This window comes from Durio zibethinus, chromosome 10 (assembly GCF_047325235.1).
Source record: "Durio zibethinus cultivar Kanyao isolate XHJ-2024 chromosome 10, ASM4732523v1, whole genome shotgun sequence".
Taxonomy (NCBI): domain Eukaryota; kingdom Viridiplantae; phylum Streptophyta; class Magnoliopsida; order Malvales; family Malvaceae; genus Durio; species Durio zibethinus.
Genome location: NC_143171.1, coordinates 17273953 through 17291787, shown reverse-complemented (window position 1 = coordinate 17291787; position 17835 = coordinate 17273953). Strand labels below are relative to the sequence as shown.

Sequence of the window (17835 nt, the reverse complement as noted above, 5' to 3'; positions counted from 1 at the left end):
CAAAGAAAAGATGGGGGATAAAGAATAAAAAAAAAGATTTTTGAACGACTAAAAGCCAGATGGGTCTGTCATGAGACAAAGATTTTTTATCAAAAATTGAAAGATTTAAAAGGGCAGGACTATTAGAAGCGACTTTTAAAGATTGAAAGAATTGAACCAAAAGTTATTAACTTGGATGAAAATGCATGATATAATTCATTGGTTGCATCTTTATCTTTTCAATCATCACAATTATTATATGGATTGTAGACCTCTTGGTAAGTTGCATAAAGGTTTCTTTATGAAACATCAAGAAGAAGTCCTCTTTTTTAAAACAAATATGATGGCCTTGAAAGTAATATGTTACCTCCAAGATAATTCTTAAAACCAAATTGTCGGTTTATAGAGTACCTAACACCCTATTTCTCAAATCGTAGCTCAGTTATGGTTATTTTTATTTTTCTAACTTGCGGTTCAGTCCCGGTCGTCGTTAATATTTGATTCGTGGTTTAATCCTGATCATTCTTATAGCTTTTCGACTTATGGTTTAATCCTAGTCGCTTTTATTTCTTTGACTTACGGTTCAGTCCCAGTTATCTTTAATTTTTGACTCGTGGTTTAATCCCGATCATTCTTATAGCTTTTCAACTTACGATTTAATCCTAGTCGCTTTTATTTTTTTTGACTTACGGTTCAATCCTGATCATCGTTAATCTTTGATTCGTGGTTTAATCCCGATCATTCTTATAGCTTCTCGACTTACGGTTTAATCCTAGTTGTTTTTATTTCTTTGACTTGCGGTTTAGTCCCAGTTATCATTAATCTTTGACTCGTGGTTTAATCTCGATCTTTTTATTCTTCGATTTACGGTTCAATCTCGATCTCTTTAACTTAAAATCGTAGTTTAATCTCCATTGTTGTTATTTTTTGATTCGTGATTTAATCCCGATCTTTTTATTTTTTGATTCGGGATTCAATCCCAATCTCTTTAATTTAAAATCATAGTTTAATCTCGATTGTTGTTGTTATCTTTTGATTCGTGGTTTAATTTTAATCTTTTTAATTCTTTGATTCGTGGTTCAATCCCAATCTCTTTAATTTAAAATCGTAGTTTAATCTCGATTGTTGTTATTATCTTTTGATTTGTGGTTTAATCTCGATCTTTTTAATTCTTCGATTCACGGTTCAATCCCGATCTCTTTAATTTAAAATTGTAATTTAATCTCGATTGTTGTTGTTATCTTCTGACTCGTGATTTAATCCTGATTTTTTTATTCTTTGATTTATGGTTCAATCCCGATCTCTTTAATTTAAAATCACAGTTTAATCTCGATTGTTGTTGTTATCTTCTGATTCGTAGTTTAATCCCGATCTTTTTAATTATTCGATTCGCAGTTCAACCCCGATCTCTTTAATTTAAAATCACAGTTGAATCTTGATTGTTGTTGTTATCTTCTGACTCATGGTTTAATCTCGATCTTTTTATTCTTCGATTCGCGGTTCAATCCCAATCTCTTTAATTTAAAACCGCAGTTGAATGTCGATTGTCGTTGTTAACCCCTGACTCATGGTTTATTCTCGGTCTTCTTATTTTCTGACTTGTGATTCAATCCAAGTTAACATCATTTTTTGACTCGCAATTTAATCCCGATCTCTTTATTCTTCGATTTACGGTTCAATCTCGATCTCTTTGATTTAAAATCGTAGTTTAATCTCGATTGTTGTTGTTAACCTCTGACTAGTGATTTATTTTCGATCTTCTTATTTTTTTTTACTTGTGATTTAATCCAAGTTAACGTCATTTTTTTATTCATGATTTAATCCCGGTCTCTTTATTCTCTAATTCACGATTTAATCCTGATCCTTAATATTTCTCTTACTCGTGGTTTAATCCCAATCTTCTCATTTTTGACTTGTGATTCAATCCAAGTTCAATCCTGATCTTGTTATTCCTTGACTCGCAGTGTCGTCCCGATCACTTTCTTTATTATTCGACTTTCGATGTTGCCTTAATCGTTTCTTTATTTTTCAACACACGATATCATTTTTTTTATCACTTGACCTGACCTGTAAAAAAAAAATCGTTTGGATTTTGGAAAAAATTATTGTTTTTATCTTTGCCCTATTACTGATTATCAATAATGTGCAAAGAGGGGCAGCTGTGGACATCAATTTTGTCTCAAAAAAAATAAAAATAATAATATTACAAAATATAAAATACCAAAAATAATACAAAATACAAAACAAAAAAACACCAAAAAAATAAGAACAGAAAAAAAAAATCGAGGATGGCAGTGGTGCCATCCCCAGCACCACTGCCACTAGACCCTACACCCCACCTTTCTGATCACTATACCCTACCCTCCACCCCTCTAATTACTCATCCCGTTGACAAACCGTCAAATAAGATAGAAACGAATAAAAGAGGCATGGGGCTCGCGATTGCATCCCATGCCGAGCCCCATGCCCTTCCCTTAAACACGCACGGCCAGAGCTCTATAAATAGAGCTCCTAGCCAAACCAAAGAAGAGACACGAAGAAGAAGGAAGAGATTCTGTCAAAAAAAAAATTAAACAGCAGATCTAGGAAAGTGGGGACTCTTTTTGGTGAAAGGGACCTCGGATTTGAACTCAAGAGGTCGAGGGAAACATTTTGGTGTTTTTTGAAAATTTTTTGACTATTGGCAACGGCGGTCGGTGATCGGCTAATGGTGGCAGTGACGGCGAAAGAATGATCGGTCGGTCATCTGTGTTTGGCTAAAGGAAGAAAAAAAAAGAGAGAAAAGAAAAGCTCTTTTTCTAAGAAACGAAGGAAATGAATGAAAAAAAATTTTAATTTTTATATAAATTGTCAATAGCCAAAACGACGTTGTTTCAATAAATGCCCAAAACGACGTCGTTTAGGCCAAGGAGGATCCGCGCGTTGACCCGGACCCGAGCTGGGGTCCGTGCAACCGACCCGCTAACCTGACTTCTCAGCGGCTCTGAATCGATTTGATCAGACCGGATTGAACTGCTCCCTGGATTGATCTGAACTGCGCCTTAGCCGGCTCACCGAACCATAGCTGAATCGAACATTTTTCAGTCCAACCGGATCGTTGACCGATCCGGTTCAGATAAAAAAACTTTTTTTTTATTTTTTTGAATTTTTGAATTTTGTTATATATTATTATTTTTGTTATTTTAAGTATTTTCTTTATATATTTATGCATGATAAGTTTTAAATTTGTTAAGATAAATTTTTTTTAATTGTTTTAATAATAATAAAATAAGATAATAATAATAAAAATATTAAAAATGCTTAAATAATAATAATAATAGAAATTTTTTTCTGCCTAGAAGTTGGAAGGAATAAAACATATTCCTAAAAAATAATTTCGCCTAGATGTTGGAGAATTATTATTAATAAATTTTCAAAAAAATGAAATAAATAAGAAAATTTTGATTAATTTTCAAAAATTATAGAAATTGAACTTGCTCCGAAAGTCCGCCTAGATGTTGGAGATTTTTAGAGATGTTCGCGTTTTAATTAAACCCCAAACTTAAACCCTAAACCATTACTCTAAATCTATTTCAAAACCTTAAGGATACGTGCGAAAGTCTCACATGAAATGATTTATTCCCGAATGTTACCTAAATGATGGGGTATTTAGGAAACTCCATTTTATTAAGTTTTTCACATGAGTTCTTAATTCAAATTAATAATAAGATTAATAAACAAAAAGTATAATAGAAAATTGAGATCTTAAATATAAATAGTCGCACCTAAGCTCTGCCTAGATGTTGGAGAGTCGGGGTGGTCTCATTATACTTAAGAATCCAACTTTTAAATTGCATTTTATTTTATATGACATCCATTAGCATACATATATCAGCGTGTTATCATCAATAATTGTTGGTATTATTCTCTCTTTAATTTACTGTTTGATGATAAAATATTTTATAATAAAAAAAGAATAATACATTTTTAAATAAAATTTTATGATATTATAAAATAAAATAAAATAAAAATAACATTCCGAAAAAAATAATTCTTGGTACTCTGTTTAGATGTTGGAGAGTCACTAACAATTATTTTCTATAAAGATTGTTATTTTATTTTAAGGATTATTGTGTTAAATCTTAAGCGAAAAGAGTTATTTTAAATTCTGTCTAGATGTTGAAGAATTTTAAGATAATTCTTTAACTTAAAGATTTTCTCAATATTTTTAAATAAAAATTTTAGCCAAATTTTTTTTTTTCAAATGAAGGGAATTAGTATTAAATTTTAAATTAAAACTATTTTTATCCAACATTGAAAATAACGTGTAATTAAATGGTACCAATTTATGGGCGTTGTGAGAGTGCTAATCATTTTCCATACGTAACCGACTCCTGGACCCAACATAATTTTTCATAGATCGAAATTTATTTTTTTGATAAACTTTAATCTCGTTTTTATAGTTTTATTAAAAAGATAAACTTTTAGGTGATCAATCACACTCTAATAAAGATTGGTGGTGACTCCCCTTTTTATTTCTCTCGATTTTAAAATTCATTTGCATTGACGGCTTCAAAATTGTTGCGACACTTAGTGAGCTGAAGATTTCTTCTAATATCTTCACAATCTTGTTCTACGTCAGCAGTCTCATCTTCTTCGCTTTCTTCAGTGTTGACCAAGGCTTCTGTCACTTCAATAGAAAACTCGAGAACGTTAACATGGCGAGGAATGGAACGACCTGCAAACTGAAGACGCTGCTCAAGGAGATGCAGGGAGCCATTATGAAGAACAGTTCCATTCGATGATAACAGCAAAGCTTGGTCAAACAGCTCAAGAATTTGGAATCCACGTTGGTGGATGGTTAAAACAATTGTCTTGCCTTGTTTCATAGCCATGTATTTCAGCAACAATGCTACATGAAGGGCTGATGCTGAATCCAATCCCGATGTTGGTTCATCAATCAAAAGAACAGCCGGGTCACGAGCTAAATCAATACCAATTGAGACTCTACGTTTCTCTCCACCTGAAATGCCACGATTTGATTCCCCACCGATTCTAACTTTGGCAACATGCTCAAGTCCAAGCTTCTTGAGTAGCTCTCTTACTCTGGCTGCAGCCTTGTTGTGCCCATCATGCAACCTGAGACGTGCGCTATTCATGATTGTTTCTTCGACAGTAAGAAGCGGGAACAGAATTTCATCTTGTGTAACATAACCTGATATCCTTCTGAAATGTCTAGGATCCATTGGTTTGTTATTTACAAGAACATTACCAGAAAGCCTACTCAGTGGGATCATTCCTGCTAGTACTTTCAACAGTGTCGTCTTGCCGGCCCCAATCGGACCTGCAATTGCCATGGTTTCACCAGGTCTAGCTTCACAGTTCACATTCTTCAAAATACATTTCCTAGCAGTTGCCTCTTTGCAAAAAAACCAACTGAAGTCATCAACCACCTGAGATAACAAGTAGGAAAGTTTGGTTTTGATTGTGTATTGGATTTTCTTGTCTCCAGAGTCCACTGCCTTCGCGGGCAGTTCCATTTTAAGGCACTGAAAGAAAGGGCCAAAGAATGGAGAATAGGGGAGATATGGAAATGAGAAGATGAGCTAACACACCAAACTAACTGTGCTTCCAACAAGCTAGCCACAAAGTTGATATTTCTTTGTATGCATGTTGATTCTTGACACTTGACAGCTTAACCAGTCTTGAACACTTTATATATAATTTTATTCTATTGAGGACACTCTAGAAGTGTAGCTGGTGTACCGTTAGGACTTTTTACTATGTACATGGGGCTTGAAAGTTTAAAAACTTCGTGTGAAAGTGAAACCACTTTATTTTTTTGGCAGGTCCAGTTTGTGTTGACCCGGTGTCACGGTTCGCGCGTTTCTCATTTTGAAACCACGCATATGTGCAGCACCAAGACTACTCGTAGTCGAGGTTAGCCTTCTCTCGAGTCCATTTTTCTTGGACAGCTTAATTTTGATCCTTCAAGCCGCTTACTCAAGAGTTTTTTCTGGCTTTGACCCCGTAGGGCTGCTCATTCCGAACTTTATAGGAAGAACCCAACTCCCGTCACTCCTTAACCTACGATTCTCAAAGTGGCCCCGAGCACCCATCTCTACCGCAGGGCTTAAGGTCTCGAGCACCGATCCTTGAATACTAGTAAGGGCGCATAGCCCCGATTCTCATGATATTATTACTTCTTTATATGGTGAGAACCCAACACCATGCCCGCCCGTATCGTACGCAAACTCTCATATCAAGTTTACGCAAGCACAACACTTATGCTGGTCAGCAACTAGCTCGGAGCCTCTAGGCTCATCTCATCCCATGGGACTCAGTTCTTAGGGCTTAGGCCCTTAGCTTCTATGTATGCTACCCGCACCCATGATTGACACCCAATATCATGCTAGTCTCGCAAGGGGGACTGGGGTGGACTGCCCCAGCTGCAATACACCTTATGGTGTCTAGCAGTGTGCCTGTTTGCTAGCCCGCACATCCCTTAGGCTCGATGGTGTCTCTCCTACGTAAACACTATCTCATGATCCTTCTGGCTTAAGGAAGGAAAACTGAGGGGCATAGCAAACTTTACCGTGTAATCCCATGGCTCAACACGAAGGCGTAATACGAGGCTCGTTGGCCCCAATCGTCCCCGGGTTTACCATGACCCAAGAAAACATCGTGCCACGCTCATGACTCTACGATGCCCGCCCACCTACACACCACTAGTGGCTAGGAGTAACTCACTTCAGACTAGCCAGGCCCCAGCCTGCCCTCTAGTCAAGGGGGTGATGGAGAGCTGACACCAGTCATCCCCTATAAAGAGCATAAGAGATTTTCTCAGTCTCTTACTAGTAACTGTAAGATTGTCTGAAAATAGGGATACTTTTCTCTCCACCCATCTCAGGGCCTTTCTCCGACTAACTCAAGGCCCTATAACCTTCCTCTTGGTCACTATTATTTCTTGATTCTACTCGTTGCTCCACCAACCCACTCGAAGGTGCCCGTGTCACACCCTAGGCGGGTGCGCCAAGCACATCAGGCGCACCAGCACGTGAACCAGAGGTTGAGGCCTGCACACCAGGCGTGCTGACGGGTATTTGCATGCAAGGCCTAGGAGACAAGGCCAGAACACTCGCCCAGCTTGCAGGCTAGCCCGTGAGGCCAAGGCTTGGCATGCAGGCTACCCGCACCACATCCAGAGGGGCCCAAGGTGGGAGATATGCAAGTGAATCTTCTGAAAGCTTGTAGGATCAGCAGGAGCCTCCTGACAGATTTGGTTAACCCTAGAATTCAGGAGTTAGAATCCTGATTGATTGTAATCTTTGTAATTCCTTGATTTTAGCCTTTATTCTAGGGATATTGCCATTAAGTGTAGCTGGAGCCTCAACTATAAATACAGGGCTACTCCACCCTCATTTGTACATCATCAAACACTTCTGTTTCAGTGAATACAAAGCATATTTCCAGCATTCTACCTTGTTATCCTATTTCACTTTAACTTGCATAATAAGCCCTTCCCATTGTTCTAGTGCCCGCACGCTTGTGTTTTAGGCTGACTTAGGCATAAATGAGGAGATTCCAAGCCTAAGGCCGCATGAATTCTGAGTCTGAGGTCGGAGCCCGGAGCCCGTGACACCCGCACATGGCTTCGACCGACAGCACCTAATTGGCTAGCTGATCCCAGGGCACTGGTGCACTGCCTCACACTTACCTGCGTATCTTAGGGTTTAGGGCTCAGACTATCCATGCACAATATCCTTAACATATTCTCATGCTCAGAATGCCCACACATTGCTTCCACTGATGGCACCCGCTGGTTCCACTGATGGCACCTGTTGGGCTACTTGACTTGAAGGTACTTGATCACTGTCTCGAACTTACTCGTATATCTTATGGTCCAGGGCTCTCCACATAACATATTAGTAACATGTTTCAATGCTCCAAATGCACGCCCACATCTCTTAAAATCACTTTCCTGTCAGCTTGATTTTGATCGTTGCTCAATTTAAGATCAATCATAACAAAATCAAGGCACACGAAAACCTGACCATGACACTCGACGTGAGATTAGTGTTTGTTGCATCACCCATGTCCCTTTGCCCGTGTGACTTGGAATCTGCGGTTACAATTCCTGATAAGCATTAAATGGGATTTTTGTAGTTCCAAGGGATGTAGATAAGATTGGAGTGCTTTTACTCGCCAAAGAAAGCCCATACATTTACTCTTACAGTTACAATTAATTTCTTTTCATCATTTTTTATTTTAATTTGATAAAGAGGAAAATAGGAAAAGGGAAGAAAAATGGTGGATTTACGTTTTTTTTTCCCCCTCCAAATTCAATCTTTGGGGGGGGGGGGGGGGGGGGGGGAAATAATATTCTACTTAACGATTTTATTTACTACTTTACTTCTAAACTCTTTCCTTTACTTTTTTTTTTTTTTTATCTTCATATCAAACATAATAAAGGAAAAATCATTTTCCTTTTTTTCCTTTCCAATTCTTCCATTTTCCTTCCAACCAAAAACAGTTTCAAGATATGGAAACTGGGGATAGTGCTACAGGTCAGAATCAACATCGACTTACCATATACATATATATACCACATATTAAAGCCCAGTCCATTGTCCAACATGTTACACCGTTAAGCTAATCAGAACTTGTTCGAAAGCCTTTGTTAGACGGCCCGGTCCGTTGTCTGTCACCATGGATCGCGAGTCTCATCTTTCGTCGGCGTCGTTTCGTGACCAAAATTCCACCCTCGTGTTCTCTTCAACGTTTTCTTTTCTTTCTTCAGACTGATTTTCTGTCAAAACGCCTAAAATAGTCCAAATCTACAAGTTTGCTCACTGCCTCAACCTCCAATAATAGCTAGTTTTGCCATTTCAAACTCCTCCAACACAGATTATTTTTTTGTTCCCCGACCTAATTTTGCTCTCCGTTAATTTCTCAACCTTAAAACAGCAAGAACACCAATCAAATCCGAAACCTAATTGCCCCGTTTTGTTTTTTTTCTGTTTGCTGGATGCAATTGTGTTTGGATGTCTACGTTTGATTTTGGTGTTGTGTTGGTTGTATCTATTTTTGAGTTTTGGAATTTCAGTGTGGCTTGCTTCGGTTTCCCTCTGTATGCTTGCTGTGATACTTTGTGGCCAAATGCTAATGGTTTCAAGGTAATTGCTTGGGATTGCTTCTTATTGTTGCTGTCTGTTTCTTCTGAGTGCGGTTGTTGTTTCCTACTGGATTTTTTCTGGGTATGGACTTGTGTGTTTGCTGTTAACTCTTGTTTTCATGTTGCTCTTATTGCTGATGGATCGGATTGCTCGTGGTTCGTTTTGCTGTGTTCGCTCGGGAACTTCAAATTTTTTGGATCATTAAATAATAATAGTTAAATATAAAAAATATTAATATAAATCATTGATTTTTTTTAATTATAGAATAATTAATTATTTGTTAACTTGTTAATCTAATTTTAATTAATTAACATTAAATATTATTTATAAAATAAAATTTAAAAAAATTTTAGCAAATAAATACACTCTATTTAAAATTAAAAAAAGATAAAATAATATAATATTTAAAAAAATTAATTGAAAATTAGTTGAAGTAAACAAGTGAGAATTATTGTAAAATTAGTATCATTTAATATAAAATATATTAGAAGTATCATAATATTCTAAGAGAAAAATATAAAAAATATAAGAATAAACGTAAAAATATATTATTATAACATAAATAATTAAGTTAACATCGTAAAATAATTATTATCTTAAACTAAAAAATAATTATAAATCAATAAATAAGTGTTAATGTAAAAATGTAAAAATAATCGTAAATTAATATCATTTAATGTAAAATGCGTTAAAAATATCATAACATTATAACAAATAGTTGTGATTTTTATAAACTACTAAAAAGTAACAACAGACATAAAAAGATATTATTGTAACAAAAATAATTAAGTTGGTAATGTAAAAGAAATATTATTACAAATAAAAAAATAATTTTAAACAAAAAAAGTTAATGTAAAAAAATGAAAATAATCGTAAAATTAGTATTATTTGATGTAAAATGGTTACAAGTATTGTTACACTTTAATAAAATATTATAATAATTCTAAACATAATAAAAGTAATAAGTGTAAAAAAAATTATTAAAACGTAAACAATTAAATTGGTAATGTAAAAAATTAATATTATAAACAAAAAATAATCTTACTCCAAAAAATAGATGTTAACTTAAAAAGATAAGAATAATTGTAAAATTGATATTTTTTTTACGTAAAATAGTTAAAATTGTTGTAACATTTTAAAGAAAAAGTAATGGTAATCCTAAACGTAATAAAAAATAATAACAAGCAGAAAAAGATATTATTATAACGAAAATAATTAAGTTGACAACATAAAAAAAATTATTATTATAAATAAAAAATGATTCTAAAAAAAAGTTATAATACTTCTAAATATAATGAAAGGTAATAATAAGTATAAAAAGATATTATTAGAACATAAATAATTAAGTTGGTAATATAAAAAAAAAAACTATTATTAAAAACAAAAATAATTTTAAACAAAAAGTTAAGAGTTATGTAAAACAATAAGAATAATCGTAAATTGGTATTATTTAACATAAAATAGTTAAAAGTATTATTATACTTTAAGAAAAAAATTATAATAATTTTAAATGTAATGAAAAATAATAACAAACATAAAAAAATATTACCGAAGTATAATAAATTGGTAACATAAAAAAATAAGTATTATAAATGAAAAACTAATTCAATAAAAATACGTATTAATGTAAAAATGTGAGAATAATTATATGATTAGTATCATTTGATGTAGAATATATTAAAAGTGTCATAATATCTTAAGGAAAACTTATGATTATTCTAAATATAATAAAAAGTAAAAATAAGTGTAAAAGATTTTATTGTAATGTAAATATAAGTCGACAACATAAAAAATTATTATTATAAATAAAAAATAATTCTAAACAAAAAATACTTGTTAATGTAAAAATGTGAGAATAATTGAAAAATTAGAATCATTTGGTGTAAAATATGTTGCAATGTTAGAACGTAAAATGATAAGAATAGTTGTGAAATGGTGTCATTTGGTGTAAATCGGATTAGAAGTGTCATAACAACTTAATAAAAAGTTGTGATTATTCTAAACATAATAAAAAGTATAAACAAGTATAAAAAATATTATTGTAACATAAATAATATCTTTGGTAACATAAAAGAATTATTATTACAAATAAATAATAATTCTAAACCAAAAAATAAGTGATAATATAAAAAAGGTGAGAATAATAGTAAAATTAATATCATTTGACATAAAATAGTTCGAAGTGTCGTAACACCCTTAAGAAAAAGTTATGATGATATTAAACGTAATGAAAAGTAACAACAAATATAAAAAGATATTATTATAATGTAAATAATTAAGTCGGTAATATAAAAAATTATTATTACAAATAAAAAATAATTTTAAATAAAAATAAGAGTTAATATAAAACAATGAGAAAATCATAAAATTGGTATTATTTTACGTAAAATCATTAGAAGTATCATTGCATCTTAACAAAAAAAATTGTAATAATTTTAAATGTCATAATAAGAAATCATGTGGGCTTTTATTGTAAACAATCTTAAAATGGAATGCATTCGAAATTGGACTTTGTATCAAATTAAAGATTAGCTTGGATATGCATCATCCTATTGATGTTTTTCATAGGGTTTTCACTACACATACTTGAATGCATAGAATGAAGAATGAATTCAAGAATAAGGATGCAATTTCCACTCCTAAGAAAAGTGTTTACAAAATCCCAAAATGCCTAATGCCTAAAATTATATAACCCTTGTGTCTAACGTTTGAAGCATTTTTAAAAGAAATGCCTTACTAAGTCTATATCTTTAAAGAACTAATCCTTTAATTAAGGTTTTCATATTCTAGCTTGAATATTTTTTTCCAGATCAAACCATTTTGCATCTAGTGCATGCGGTATTTGAAAAAATTACAATACTTAATTGAATTCCCAATAGCTCGACCATAATAGTTACATATTGCATTTGGATCATACCATTTCGAGTATGAAAGCTTCAACATTGGTATAGGATCAACAAGGTGTTTTTGAATTAGTCGAGGAAAAAGTTCTCCATACATGATGAAATAGGATCAAGCTATGTATATTTTTTTCTACTTAAGTTGCTTTTGGATGGCATGTGAACTTTTAGTGGGTGGCATGACTTTCTAATAAGCTTGGGAAATAGGTGGTTGAATAATCTTAGGACAAGGATATTTGTTAAAATGTGAACCAATAAATAGAGGCTTGTAAGAATAGTATGGATCAACTAATCTTAACACAATGGTTGCCTAACATGTGGCAGAGCTAGAAATAATGACAATTTTTTATGTGAATGATTTTAGTATCATCAAAACTTTTGAACATTTTCATCAATTTGGTAAGGCTTTCTTTTATCTCTTGATTGACATGTCCAAATTCCTCTTGACTAAGCTGCAAAGCATGAACCCTTACTTCTAATTGATCTCTCAGACCTTTTAAACCATAAGGTCTCAAAACAAATGTTGTCCATATTATGTGAAGATATGGTGAATGCATTAGTACATGGATGTATTAATACAATGATAATGAATGATTCCATATAAAGGTATGCAAAATAGAAAAGTGCTTGAGAAAATATATGCAATGCCTAAATAAATGTAAAATGTAAAAAAATGACTCATTATGTGGTTATATGATAGATGTATTGATGCATAATTATAATGAATGACTCAATATAAAGGGACATAAAATGCAAAGATGCTTAAAAAAATATATACTATGCTTAAATAAATATAAAATGCAATTGTTGGAAAAGTTATAATAGAAATTGCCTTTGGCAGTTAAGAGTTTGATTTTTAATAAACCTTAAAACAAAAATTACTCTCTCTTTATTCTATAATGAGGATATGGCATTCAACCATAGTAAAGAAGAGAAAGAAATATGGCATTCAACCATTTTAAGAAAATGATGAAAATGTTCATCCAAATTAGACAAGAGAGAGTCACCTTTCTTCATTTCTTAATGAATTCACATGGCATTTGGCTATGATAAGAAATAAGAAAAGGATGAGACTATGTGATAAGTCACATAGAAAAAAAAAGAAAAAGAGAGAGATTGATATAGATAAGGAAACACTTTGAGCAATTTGTTGCATCAATGTTTAAAGACTTACGTTATGGATAGTAGATAATTTATGAATGAGTGACTTTGTCCCAACAAATGAATCAAGTTGACATTGCTTCTGCAATACTTTCGTAAAAACTACTTCCGTTATGTTTTTGTAAATCAAGTAAGTCTTTCACAATATTTATGATATATGATCTTGTTCATATATTATTACATTATCTTTCATTGATATTAGAGCCAAGTTGGCTTGATTCCTAGTTGTTTTGATGTTTGTCTTAAAACACCAAAATTATTGATATGTTATTGAGTTCTTACCAAAATACATTAAAAAAGCTATAAAAGTATTACACAAATATGTGAATTTTGTAGTAAAAAATTGTTGTGAATGTTTTGGAACATTCAAAATGCAAGTTGCGATTATTGTTTAAAATATTTGGATTAAGTTTTCATTTCCAAAATTTGAGCATTCGAATGCTTGAGAAGGCATAGGAATGCCCTAAGCAAAATTTTAAAAATTAATGGTTATTTTTTGAATACCTCGATAAACATTTGAATGCCCTCGAGGTATTCAAATACTTCATATTTTTTTTAAACAAAAAGTAGGTATTTGAATGCCCTATCAAGAGTATTCAAATGTCCCCTATGTTTTTTTTTTTCAAAAATATGCTTCAATTTAAAAAAAAGATTTTTTAAAAATCATTTTGTCCTTGACTAACTTTTGGAGATCAGAATGATTGAGATAAGCCTTAATCATTTTTTAACTTGTGTTTATAGATACTTAATTTTGTCTAGATAGATTCTAGCTAGTTATGGAGTTATTAAAATTTGACCCAATTCTAATCCAACATTTATTTAATTTGACAAGCTATCAAAATCACATTTGAGATTAATTTGACTCAAATGGCTTAAGGTCAAACTTGGTCAAACAAAGTTAAACTTGGTCAAAATTTGTCAAAATCAATAAAAACAGATTAAACTCGGGTCAAGTTTCAAGATTCACAACCAAATGGGTTTAATAAAGCTTGGAATTTGAATTAGAATTGGTGATTTTAATGCACTAAAAACCTTGATTGCACATCTAGAGGGGCAAAATTACTAAAATACCCTTAAAGGGTATTTTTGTAATTTGACCTTCTCAAAATTGAATTTTTATGAAAACTTTCAAATCACATTTAAATATTATTTTATGATTTTTGATGCATCGAAAACCTTAATTGCATTATAAAAGGTGTGAAATTATAAAATTACCATTGGAGGTATTTTTGTAATTTGACCTTCCCAAGGTCAATTTTTTGCAAAATGCTCTAGATCATGGTTTTATATTATTTCATGATTTTTGTGCAATAAAAACCTTAATCACACATTGGAAGGTGTGAAATTACTATAATACCCTCAAAGGGTATTTTGTAAATTGACTTTCTTGAGATTGGTTTTTTGTGAAACGCTTTAGATCATGTTTTAAAATTATTTAATAATTTTTGGTGTATTAAAAACCTTGACCACATCTTGAAAGGTTGAAATTACTAAAATACCGTTTAGGGGTGATTTCGTAATTTGATCTTTTTGAGGTCAATTTTTCACGAAAACTTTCAGATCATAATTTCATATCATTTTAAGATTTTTGGTGCTTTAGTATCATAAAAATGAAAGAGGGACTATGGTTCTCCAAGAAAATTTAATGAAAAGCAAAAACTTTCTAATATGGGTAAATTGGTTTTTTCACATTATTTCTAGTAGCACTAAAAATGCATTCTGAACCATAAGATAATCTTAAGGGGTCGAATCCAATACTGAAAGGTGGTTCTTTACAAGAATAAACAAGAGAGAAAAGATGGCTATTAGATGAAAAATACATCCAAGGGCTTGCATGCATTTTGCATGAGATATTTATTCATCAATTAGGGCTGAAGAAAAGGAAGGAGCACTTGGAAAGTGGCGTGAGAGGAGAAAAACAAGAAAGAAAAAATAGAAATAAATTGGAAAGGCTCGTGAAGGTATAATTTCTACTAGTTTTTTTATTTGCATTTAATACCATTTAATACCATTTTTCATGGTTTTCGTATTATTTATCCTTTATTTTTTTTGTTTTTATATGAAAATCCATGGTTGCTTACCTTTTTAAATCCAAGCTTGATTCAAATTTTCTTCCAACTAACTAGTAGTTTGGATTGAAATAAAAAAAAATCAAGCAAGAAAAAATCCACCATTGAAACAATGAAAAAAAGGTACAGCTGACCTTGCTCCCACCATAGTTGAACATCATTTTGGTCTTTTCTAATGCGTTTCCTTCTTTGAATAATGATTATGGATGACTTGAGTACTATATTATTTGTTTTATGCTTGGTTTTTTTTTGTTTATTTTAGTAGTTTGTATGTAGTGATTGGCTAGTGTTCTTGTTTCCATGGTTTTTTCTTTAGATAGTTTATAACATGTTTGATGAAATTCTTTTCATGATAAAAATGCTTCTTATGATAGTTGTTTTGATGTTTGGTGTTTGTCTAAGTTAAATAAAATAGTAGCATTTTGTGAAAGGCTAAATTAAGCATTTGGCCAAGCTTTTCATGCTTGGCTGAACCTTTCTTCATTAGATGATGGCCAAATATTGCTTATTTCTCATATGTTTACTTATGTTTTTAGCTTGTTCTTTAAGTTTTCTATTTGTTTGATCAAATTTCAACGAATAAAAATGTTAGATTGGTAGACTTTTTAGTGAGTTTATGCTGTTTGCATGTGTTTTAATTCAAAATAAAAAAAAATGTTGAAAAATGTTTTTAAATTTTTAAAATGTCTGATCCATTTTTACTATATTATTGCAAGCATGTTTAGTTTGTAATATGTTTGCAAATATACCTAAGTCTGTAATATGTTTGTTTTCATACATGTTCCATGACTTAATGTCTGCATTTTCATTGGTGGCTTTTTGGTAATTTTTGTTATATGCATTCCTTATGTATTAAAGTTTGCATTTTTATCAATGGCATTTTGATAATTTTGTTAGATGCATTTTCCGTGGTAACCAAACCCTGAAACCAACCCCAAATCCAAATCTAAACCTTAAACTGAAACTTTAAATCCCAAACCTTAAATGAAACCCTTAATTCGAAACCTTAAACTAAAACCCTTAATTTGAAACCCTAAATTCAAATCTAAACCTTATCCCAATTCTTAAACCCTAAAGCATAAAACCAAACTTTAAACTTAAACCTTAAACCTAACCTTAAACCCTAAACTAAAACCCTAAACCGTAACCTTAACCCTAAACCCAAACCTCAAATCCTAAAATGTAAACCTAAACTGTAAACCCCAATCCTAATCCATAATCCTAGACCTTAAATTGAAATCGAAATCCTAACCCTAAACCCTAAAATTGTAAACCCACACCTATATCCTAAAGCAACCCCAAACTTTAAACCACTTGGCTTCATTCATGTATTTGCATTTCATATTATTTTGTTGTCACATGCATTTTTTAATTGTCATGCATTCATACTTTATCATTCATGTTTAATTAGCATGTATTCATCATATATTGTTATTATGTTTATGCATACTATGCATATGTTTTATAAATGAGGTTTTTCAAAGGAAAATATTTTTAAATAAGATAACATCTCAAATGAATATAACCTTTGAGATTGGCCTAAATATAGGGAGACTCTTATTGGCTATCATGTATGTGATGTGTCATCTCAATTTTTGTGAGACAATTTAAAAATTCTAAATTAAAGATATTTTTGAAACTTTACCTAAATATAGGAAAGCAGAAGTGTCTTAATACTTAGGATTTTTTTTATCCAAAAATAAATTGTTTTACTTTTCAAAATAAATAAAAAATGATTTGCTATCAAAAAAGGAAAAAAAATTTAGCTTTTGGAATAAACAAATGAAAAAAGGAAATTAGTCTATAAACACTAAAGTGGGACCATCTTTATCAAAATCTAAAGCAAACTTGCAATTAATTGGTACTATCTTCGATGGGTGCCATGAGGATGCTAATCTTTTGCCATGCATAATTGACTCCCAAACCCAACTTTGATTTTTGTAAACTATAAGATGTTATTTTAGTAAACTTTAAACTTGTTTGAAATGTTTTATTAAAAGGATAAAATTTTTGGGTGGCCAATCACACCCTAAAAAAGATTGTGGCGACTTTTTGTTTTAGTTTTTATTAAAAATGCTTTTTAGCCCTGTTCTTCCATTCCCTAAGTCCAATGGTCAGGTTCTCAAACCTGTACATCGCGACAGCTTGGTGACTTAACTAGGGACACATTTTTTAAAGAGTTAAGCTGAAGATTGATTACATGTTATTCTACATTTTGATTAAATGGTCCTAATTAGTGTTTAGTCCTAATTCCTTGATTTTAATTTCTTGTTTGCTTAAAAGTGGAAAAACTAAAAAATTTTGAAAAAATGGAAAAAAATAAAAAATGTTTTGATTTTAATTTTCTTATTTCTAAAAAAATGTTGAAAGAAAAAAAGTGTGTATGTGATTTGCATTTCATGTATATTTTAATTATGTCATTTAGTTTAAATTGCTATTATTTACTTTGTTCTTAATAATTGTGGGTTATTTAGGATAGGGGTATTTTTAGAAAAATGTAAAAGGTTTGTTTGTTCTTTCACACACATTCATATTGCATTGCATGCATAAGCACTATACCTGGACGTTAAC

General features: G+C 31.8%; 1 pseudogene; it reads right to left on the bottom strand.

The window, feature by feature from the left end:
- Positions 1-4505: 4505 nt before the first annotated feature.
- On the bottom strand, positions 4506-5498 carry LOC111292281 (ABC transporter G family member 10 pseudogene; annotated as a pseudogene).
- Positions 5499-17835: the final 12337 nt, after the last annotated feature.